Below are 11,070 nucleotides of genomic sequence, written 5' to 3' on the forward strand. Positions count from 1 at the left end.
GGTCTTCTGTGTCGCTCGCGCTGGGAGTTGGAGACTGGAGCTGTTCCTATTCGGCCATCTTGCTCCGCCCCTAAAAAGATATATTCTTAAAAATTAGTAGTCTCCACATCTTGAGCCCCTTTGTCAGAAAGCAGATTCATCACAATGGAGATGAAAGAGAAACATACGTAACAAACAAGACAGAATACGTGCTAAATGCATGGTAAAAGTATTCGATAACTGTTTGAGATGTGAACACCATAAACATCAGCTTGGATCATAGGCATAGAGACCCAAAATCTTAATGGTACTTGTCTGAGATGATAGTTTCAGAAGGACACGGAACTTTTATGAGATACACTTCTTAGGTGAACTGACAGTGGTAGATGTTAAGCATATGATGGAAAATGGGAATTAATACAATACCAAAGGAAATTACTGCATAAAGAATTACTTCCTGAAAAGCCCTCATCTATGAAGCTTAGGAAACAACAGTTGGTGATCATTACAGAGTGATTTTTAGTAAAAACAAATGAAAGATTTTGAGATTATCATACACAAAGGAAAAAATGACTGATAAAATGGGAGCTTCATCAAAAATTTTGAAAATGGACAGATCCATCTGGCTCAGTCATATATACTATTGAGAGGGCAAGTCAGGCTTTGAGAAAACCTCTGTATTTTATTTGTGCAAAGCACATACAAAAAAACCCTAAAAATCAAAAACAAGAAGTCCTTCTTACATGTAATAAGCCTTTTGTCTCTTCAATGTGTGTTTCAAAGAGAGGACTCTACTCGGGAGGCTGAGGCAGGAGAATTGCCTGAACCTGGGAAGCAGAGATTGCAGTGAGCCGAATTCGTGTCACTGCATTCCAGCCTGGGCAACAGAAAGAGACTCCATCTCAAAAAAAAAGGAGCAGACTCTAAGACATAGACTTGGGAAGTCATTATTTAACACAAGAGCACACTGAGAAACTCCAACTTTCTTTTCAGCACTCAAGATTTGGTGTGTCACTTACAAGGGGTTGTTTTGTTTTGATTTTGTCCTAAGATAACATTTCCTATAGATTTGTGATGAGCAAGAGATTTTTATCTATTACATTTTTTAAAGCTTCTCAACACCTACAGTAATATACTACTTAATGCCTTCTTTATTAATTGCTGATAATAAAACCAATAAGAAATAGAAAGAAAGTGATTGAAATTATAAGAACATTGTCTTTAGTACAATTACATTCATTTTTTCTCTGATATCCTTATAAATCACAACCCACCAATCTGTAAACCTAAAACAATCTTTAACATATCGCAAAAGAAATGAAAAATCTGCCATAGAAAGAAGTAAATGTAGCAAATGTTAAAGCACTTACAATGATGCGTTAGGACATTCACAAGCAGACAAGAAAATTCACAAGCAGAGGGGAAAAGTCTCTAAAAGCATATTTAACACAAAAGGATATCTGTAGCCTTGATAAGATCCAAGAAAAATGATTTATAAAATCATAGAATACATAATATTTTAATACTTATAAATATCTGCAATACATCTAGTCCTTCTAACCTAAATGCTAATCAGTGAGGAATAATCAAATGCCAGTCACAATTCTCAAGATATTTTCTGTACAGTTTGATGAATAAGAATCTTATGAAATGCCAAGTGCTGTTTGCTCATGTGTTAGCAACATTCAGCATTGTCTAATTGAGTAACTCTCCCTGTTCCCATGATTCTAGAACAAACCCAGACTAAATTGATTTACTGAGAAAGATCAATCAGCACATGTCCAGCAAGCAGAGTACAATGTCATTGCCCCATCTTGCTTGTACAGAAAAAAAGACAAAGTAAAACTGTATACAAACATGCCGACTTTATTATTATTATTTCTTTTTTTTGTAACTTTTTTTTTAGGTTCAGAGGGTACATGTGCAGGTTTGTTACATGGGTAAACTGTGTGTCACTAAAGTTTGGTGTATGAATGATCCCATCACCCAGATAGTAAGCATAGAACCCGATAGGTAGTTTTCAACCCTCACCTCACCCCCATCTAGTAGTCCCTAGTGTCTATTCTTCCTTTCTTTATGTCCATGCATACTCAATGTTTTGCTCCCACTTAAAAGAACATACCTGCTGACGTTAAACCTAGAGTTTCAAAGGTACCAACAGAGGAAATAGTTATAACTGATGCTTAATTGCTAGTTTCATCTCTGATGTAGAAAGAATGCTTTTTTCCTTCAACAATAAATAGCTAAGAAGAAAAACGTGATAAATACCAGAAAAACCACATGAAATCTTTATGGGAAAGTTTACTTATTCCCAGAGTAAAAAACTTCACATCAATGGCAAATAAAGTGAAAACATTACCGGTTATTTATGCTGTTTGCAACAGACCCTGTTGGCTGCCCATTCAACCTCTCTGGTTATTTCTTCCTGGCTAATGAAATCTTGACATTTGGATGTTTGCAATGTGCTCAGATCCAAGAAATAAATCAGGATTTAATGTCAGTTATAGTTATACCACTATCCTTAGACACTTAAGTTTTACACTTTGACCAGTCACTTAAATATAATAGAAGTGAGATGAGGAATTTCTGGGAAAATTTCTAGTTGAAATCTATCAAAAATACGTTTGAGTGGGGAGCTTTCTAGTACTGGCCCTTTCACTTTCTTTATTGCTTTGAATATGGTTTTGGGAGGACATAATGCTTGGAGCTGTGACAGCTCTCTTGCAGACATGAGGCAACAAGCCTAAGGAGTTAAACCCGATGCTGAGGATGGCCAAGTAGGAAGATCTAAAGAGCCTGAATCTCAGATGAAATTGCTGAATTTCTGCATCAAAACAAACAACTTACTCTTGTTTTTTATTTGTAATTTAATTAAATGTTTTATTTGCTTAAGTCCCTGAGTGTTGGGTATTATGACTCTATGACTTGTATCTGAAGACATTCTACCTGATAATAGTAATCAACAACTATGAAAACTTCCGTATTAATAGATAACAGAAATAGAAAAATAATTAAATGAGGAGTTTAAGTAATGTATCCCAACAATCACACAAACTAGCTAGGTATAAGGATACTATAAACATAGTTAGTCTGGGGGTCCAATAATCACAATTTATTCATTTTACATATATTCTTAATATTATTAGTCACTATATTCATATATTCTTAATAAGTTAGGCAGTGGGGATAAAAGTGCTGTGAGGTGATAAATATGTTACCTAGCTTGATTGTGGTTATGATTTCACAATGTATATTAAAAACATCAAATTTTATACCATATATATATAATTTTTGTCAATTATATTCATTAAAGCTGAAAAAAGTGCTGGGGAGAAAACTTTAAATAATCATGCTATTGTGTATGTAATTATAATCTGAGATTCTATACAACAAATGTGAATACCTACTGTTTTGGTAGGTACTGTTCTGGTCACTGGACATATTCCAATAAATAAGCTTTCTTTATGCAGTTTACAGTCTTGAGGATGGCAGAAATAAAAAATACTTTTTAAAAGTTTTTTAAAAAGATAATCTCAGATGTGATAAATATTGGATATATAACAAAAGATAAAAGTGAGTAGCTACCTTGAAAAACATGGCCAGGAAATATTTCTTTAATAAGGTTGTCACCTTTGAAATAAGACCTGAAAATTGTAAGGGTACCAGCCAGGAAAAGATTTGAAGTCAGAATGTTCAAAGATGAGAAAAAAACAAATACAGCTCCTAAGATGGGAACAAGCTTGGCATATTTTAAAACTAGGAATAAAGCCAGGATGGTTGACACTCTGAGAGGTAGGGGAGAATGTTAAGGAAACAAGGACAGAAGAGCCAGATGCTGTAGGAACTCAAAGGTTGTGGAAAGGAGTAGAAATTATGTTCTATCTACAAAATGAAGCCGCTGGAAAATTTTAAGCAGAGGGTGACATATGATTTGTGTTCTAAAGAGCTCACTCTGGCTGTACGTTGAGAATCATTTACAGAGGGGAGGGGAGAGAGATAGCAAAGAGATCTATTTGCACAACCCTAGACAGGAAATGATGGTGCCTTGGTATATGCTGGTAAAGAAAAAAATGAAGAGTGGTGAAGATACTTGAGATATCCCGTGGCAATAGATCTGCTTGGGGAATATACATATATATATATATTTTGTGTGTGTGTACATTTTGAGTTTTTTTGTTCGTTTGTTTTTCTAGATGAGGAAATTGAAGCCCAAAGAAATGATTTACATAAGTCACACAGTTATTCCATGGGAGACTATGTCAGTTAGCCATTGCAGTAACAATGTTTGGGGAAAGTGCCTGTCGCACAATCAAATCCTTCTTCCCCAGTAGTTTCCACCACAAATTCTCTTCTGTCATATGCAAACTCCCTTCACTGTCTCACCTCTGAGACTCTTGGAGAAAGCAATGGATATCAGCAGTTGAAAGTCTTTGAAGGCTGGGGAAAAAAGAGAAAGATCTCTTAGTCTTTGGTGATAGGTGTTACAAATGCAAACATATCTCAAAATGGTTTTTTTTTTTTTATTTTTCTTACCAACCTTTTCAAATTATTCTACAGTGAATATTGTACTTTTATGGTAAAGGAAAGAAAACAGTATATGTTATAAAACTATAGAAAGAAAGAGCTCCTGGCAGAGTTCCAAGATAGCCTTCTGTTTGGTATATTTAAAATGTCTTCTCTCTGATATTAGTCACTAAATAACATGTTCGTTTGCTTTAATGCTACTTCTTTAATCAAAAGGATGGCTGGAGGTCACTTCACTAGGCAACATTTATTTTTCAATGAAAGATAAAGAGATTAAGGAAATGAATATTACTACTACTGATTTTTTTAATGGAATTCTGGGCAATATACCAGGAAACCTCAGATTCTTCCCCAGAGTTTCAAATCTAATACCTACTCCTCAATGTCACCATAGGGCCTACCATAAGCCCCAGAATCATCAACTTTTCCAAGCCTATAAATAATGATTAGGAGATCTGAAGCTAGAGAAAATGCTACAGAATCTTCAAGAGTGTTTTTTAAAGATAAAAAATTTTAAATATAAAAATGTATCCATATCCTTATTAAGAAATAAATGCCTTTTTTTTTTTTTTCATTTACTGTATTTTCCCACCTGGCTATCTGTTGGTTGGTTTGTGCTAGCTATTTACTGATCAGGCTTATATAGGTCAAACCTTTGCAGTCATGATTTATTGCAGGAAAGCAAAAGAAAGCCACTGAAAAGATGACTGCACAGAGCTTTCCTCAAACTCTCCCTTGGGCCTCTCTGTCTCTTCAAGGAACAGCTCTGAATGCATCTATGATCCATCAGTATTTTCACATATTCACATCATTCCCTGTTTCCATTAACATAAACACACAAAGTTTCGCTGTACCTAGTTTTGCTTCTTTAAACTTGCAATAAGAACAGGGTATTATCATACGAAGCATACACATTACTCAGTTGTTTAACCATCCTCTTAATCAGTGTATAATATGTGTCACAAAAAGGCAGCTGCTAAATGAATTATACATAAAGGTAATGCTTTCTAGATTACTCCTGCCTGTATATATTGCATAATTCAGGTCTTGGTCCTTAATTTTCTTTTTATGGAAGCTGAATCATTACCTTTTTCTTTTAGTAGTCCAAATGTTTGTTTTTCATGTATGCTATAAAAGTAAACTTTTTAAGAGAAGTCAACATTTTAAATTTGTGTTTATAGCATGTATTTTTCTAAAGGCTTTTTTTTTTTTTTAGGAAAATTTTCAGGCTGTGTCTCTTAGTTAAGATGAAACTATGTTTACTTTTAAAAATAATTGCCACTAAAGGAAAAGCATAAATTTGATAGAATCAAGTTGTTTTCTTATATAAAGTAAAAACTAACAAAGAAGTCAAGGAATAAACTATTATACCCTCATCTCCACCTTACCCTCTATAGGTTCCATAGTCAAGGCATTTCAGTACCCAATATGGATATGGAGTCATTAAGAAATGGAAATATTGCAGATATAGTATGGTAGAGAAAACAGTAGGTTATAAACTTGGAGCTGTGACTTTAATCTCAGCTTGGCCATAATTCAGTGACCAGACATGGATCATTAATTTGAAATCCTTGAACCTCAGTTTCCACATCTTGAACAGAATTAATAAAACTGACCACTCTATTTTACAGAATGTTATAAGAACCAACAGGATAATAAATAAGCTAAATCGTAGATCATTAGCCACTATGGGGACTAACAGCATAGGAGTCACCGGAGACACTTAATGAAAAATACAGATTTCCAGTTTCAGCCCCTGAAATTCATTTATATTCAGTATGTCTGAGGGAAGAATAGCAAGAATTTGCAATCTGGAAATTCAGATTTTTAATAAACACCCAGGTGATTGTGAAACAGGTTATCTAAGGGTTCCATCTTGATTAACTGCCCTGCTGCAATCTAGACACATATCCAATTATTTCCTCCTCCAGCCTTACACATCATTAGATAGGACAGAAGTCACAAGCAGGTAAAAGAATTGTCAATACAGTGGAAAAGGGGAGGAAATAGGAAGGAAAGGGAGTAAACAATGGGCAGTTAGAGCTGTTCTGGTTACACTAAGCATACTACACAACATAAATTAATAATTCCCCTGACATTATTCTTAGCATGAAGCTATTCTATCTCACCCACACACTTTTAGTTTCTAACATAAGATAGTTTTTCATGTAAAACATGCTTTATAATGAAGAGTGAGATTATGAGCCCTGATTTATTTCTTTGCTGTTCTTTTTGCTGAATTTAGTATTTTCCCTTTTGCTACCTTTTTCTTGCATTTTCTTCTTTTTAATATATCTATGACAATTATTTTTCTCCAATATAGACTAATGTAAAAATGTATGTCCCTTCCATGGCACTTACTGAAGACCTTAAAATTTTGTGAAAATACCTTTAAACTATGATATAACTGTAACCAATGGCCAGAACATAAACAACTTTTCTTAGACAGTAATGTCATTCAGTTGCGTCAGGTGCTTAATTTTATCTCAGAGTCTTAAAACAATTATGTATTATTTCAGATTATACCATCGAAACTTTAATATCTCTAAAGTCAATGGTGTTTTAAGGCACTTGGAAATGGTTAGGTTTTGCTTGAACTCCAATATACCTTATGGGAAATAGAAGCAAGTGTGGGAGTTGCAGTTTCAAGAGTTTTGACCTGGAATAGCCCCCTTGTTCGAAGGTGAAATTCATATTCCACATTCACCGTTAGAAACTACGGTAGTCTCCAGATCACTTTATTAAAACTGCACATGCAGAGGGGGGAAAAAGACATAAAAGCATGATAAAACAACACCTTTGTAAAATCATCATGAAACCATGCTACCAAAGGGTCATGATACATTTGTATACGTGTGCCCTCTTGTGGTGAATGAACGGAACCCATGACATGTGGAAAGGGTTCTGAAAATCAGGGAAGAGCAATTTTGATTTTTGTTTTTCTTTCTTAGTTTAATACTGTCTGAGATAGAAAATGTGCATATTCAGAAGCCATGATAAACCAGGATTTTTCTTAAAATGTGTATTTATCAAAAGCTTAATAACCCTGAACTATTTACCCAGAGAGGAAGGAGCAAATGAAATTGTCTGCTAGTATTTAACTGCGAAGTTTCCCAGACTTAAATTGGGATTCCAGTAATGGACTTTACACTGATTTAGTCAGTGTTTCCATCTATAAAATTTAAGATACAATTAGAAACAAAATCCCAGTAAAAAGATCAAATGTAAAATTAGAAAAAGGAATTATTAAAGTGAAAAAAGTTTGTGTTTAGAACAAATCAGGTAGAAGAAAGAAAGGAGTAGAGAGAAACGTACATGGAAAAGAGAATAAAACATGCAGACTTTTCGGTGACATTTTTAAATGCCAATGCTAAGTTATCTTGCTTATGAATGAAATTTATGCTTTTGAGAACACTGAAGAGATGATGAAAATGTCCCACAGGGCAAGAGGGCAACTCTGATTTCAGAGCAAGGTATGAGGCAGTGAGAGTTTCTACATATTGGCTCAGTATATCAAATGTCCCATACTTCATAATCTAATTGATACACCTGGGGGAAAAAACAGAGAGATACAAACCCAACAACCTGACTGAACTCTAATTAAGGAAGAGAAAAACTGTAAAAGGTTAAGCCTGAAGAGAATATGAAAATATGAGGTACCACAGTGATTTTCTATTGTACTGGAAAAGTTACCAGAGGTTATAATAGCAATTGCAGGCACTACTTTGAAAAATAAGTGGTTCTTTTTATGCTTATATGTTCATGAATTTTGAATAAAATGATTATAAATTATTTTACTGCACTACCACAGATTATGCTTTAATATATATTATCATAGAGTTTAGAACACATTTGTTCAAGTAAGAGCCTCCCATTCTATCACCACCATTACAATTTATGTAAGTACTAGAAATGGCACAGAAAATATAAGGCATTTTAGCACCTACTAGTATCATACAGGAAACTATTTGTGGATGGCTATTGTTCTTATTCTGAATTAGAGAAATATAAGGAAATCTGAAGAGCAGAACATTACCTTTCTGTGATCATTTAAATTCTGTTTCTGGCTACATATTCTTATGTGTTTTCTTTTTTTTTTAAATTTCTACTCTTGAAACCCTATAAAACATTGACAGAAAGAGGATTGTAATAACAATCATATATAATAGCATTCATTAAGCTCCTTCAGTATTTTGCACTGTTCTCTTGATTTTTTAATATCGTTGTATATTCATTTTCACTAGCTATCTAGCTTTCAATTTGTGAGATTAATCTAGGTCACATTTTCATCAATATAGTTTCTAATAAAAGTTTTTAAAAACTCATCATGTCTTGCTACTCCCTAGATTGTAGCCATCCTGCCATTCACGTTGGAAAGAAATGAAGTGCAGAGGAATCTGAACGTGTAATTTGAAAGGTGTTGAGACCAGATTGCAAAGTTCCTGTCCCTCAGTGTATGTAGCTTGAATTTAGCTTGCCTGGAACAATTCAAGATAAAAGAGAGGATAAGTGAGGCGGGGCACAATTTACAAGAGACAAACAAGAATGGAATACAAATGTGGCACATTCTGACAGAAATATGCCTCATTAAAGCATCATTCTGTGAGCTCGTTTGATTTGCCTGTATTGTGCCCAGAATCTTAGCTGCCATAGCCAGAGAGGGCCCACCATTTGACAGGTGACAATATCTGGAGAGTATTTCTCAATTCTGGATTCATTGTGATGACAAAGGGATTACTCAAAATAGCCTAAGCCTATGTTATGAAAATAAAATGAAATAAAATTTTTCCATGTGTTAAATTAACCACAGGCCTACTCAACATACAAAAGATATGACATCCTAATATTAAATCACAATTTCTTCTAAGTAAAAATTAGTAAAAAAGTATCTAAGACAGTTGTCTTGCTTTGCTCTAATCTGAATTCTTCTTCCAGTTTTCAATGTCTCTTTTCTCTAGCTTGTCATTTTTATGAATACATTTTCTCAAAGTACACTTCAGGAACAGTATCTTCCACTGAATTTCTAAGGTGAATTAGTTCCTATAATAAAGTGGAAAATATTAGTTCCCTGCTCTTTTCGTACATCCAGAAATAACATCTCTTTGTGTGGTGCTCTAGCACCTCCAGTATCTTTCTGAGTCCTCATAGTATACACTGTACTTTTCATATAAATGGAAAATAACGAGAGAGATTTTTGGTATTACATTATCAAGACAATTTCAGAGCAAAAAGAATTGTAGCTAAGGTTGTACTCCCTAATGCTGGTCAGCATCCTTGGAGGTGTCTCAAGTCCCTGTGTTTATCTTAAGAAAGAACTTAATGTAGTTCGACAGCCCCTCCACTGGCTTTGAACACTGCAGAAATTTTATAGAACATTAGCGTGTATGTGGGCGGGGCACTATTACTGAGACATCTTATAATTCATAAAACATCATGGTTTTCGAGATGCAAATTCTTCTATTTTTAAGTAAAATAATCAGGGTTTGCAGACATTCAGACTAAAAATCCTAGTAGATTACATTAACCTAGGCAACTTTTTAAGAACACAAAACTGGGAGAATTGTAAAATTCTGCGTTGAAGTGAAACCAGTTTCTACTTTCAATGGTAATTACTGCATCTTAGTTAGTTATTCTTAAAACAGATCATTAAAAGGAAAATCCTACTTCAGTAAAGGAATCCTGAAATTAAAGTTGTAGTGAGGTTTATTTTCATTTCAGCAGTATTCCTTAAGCATTCCTTCCCAGTCAGAACTTTCTGAATATCTCTTTGGGGCTTCCACAAATGTATACAAGCTTGAGGGTTATACCTTTGGATTTCCTCTCATGGATGTCCTGGTAGTCCTTGTATACAAAGTGAATGATCGGCATGTACAAAATCAGCACAGCTCTGAGACTGCTTCTCAGCAAATTTGCAAACCGTGCTTCGCTCTCTTGGTGAAAAAGTATCCCTCTTCCCCCAGTGTATACTGAAATGTCAGAAGCATTGTTTATATATGATTCAGGCCACCAAACTATCTGATAGGGCTTCCTTATAGATCCTGGTGACCCTTTGTAGCTCAAATAAGAGATTGAGATCTTTTTAGCAGTACGTCAAAACTAAGAGCTGAAGGAAAAGAGAGAAAAGGTGGAAGAAGAAGGAGGAATAAATACCAAGCCTCCTTTGCTTTAGGCTTAGGCCATCAGCCTGTTCCTTCGTGCAAATATCTCCTGATTCCCACTTTTAAATTTTTTAGTAAATATTAATTTAACACATGAAAAAGACAATAAAGATGAAACACTTTTTAAAACAATATGCAAAATAACTAAGGATTAAGCAAGGTATAAACTGGAAGATTAAAAAGGGCTTGGAGCTGCCCTAAGAAAAGGATTCTTCTGGCTGGCGGAGCAAGATGGCCGAATAGGAACAGCTCCAGTCTCCAACTCCCAGCGCGAGCGACACAGAAGACCGGTGATTTCTGCATTTTCAAATGAGATAAAGATGAAACACTTTTTAAAACAATATGCAAAATAACTAAGGATTAAGCAAGGTATAAACTGGAAGATTAAAAAGGGCTTGGAGCTGCCCTA

General features: G+C 34.6%; 1 protein-coding gene across 1 annotated transcript in view; it reads left to right on the forward strand.

The window, feature by feature from the left end:
* EPHA6 (EPH receptor A6) overlaps nucleotides 1-11,070 on the forward strand; it is a 952,571-nt gene that overhangs the window by 841,175 nt on the left and 100,326 nt on the right. The window lies entirely within an intron of this gene.

The sequence above is a fragment of the Colobus angolensis genome, unplaced genomic scaffold, assembly GCF_000951035.1.
Source record: "Colobus angolensis palliatus isolate OR3802 unplaced genomic scaffold, Cang.pa_1.0 Scaffold73, whole genome shotgun sequence".
NCBI classification, from domain to species: Eukaryota; Metazoa; Chordata; class Mammalia; order Primates; family Cercopithecidae; genus Colobus; species Colobus angolensis.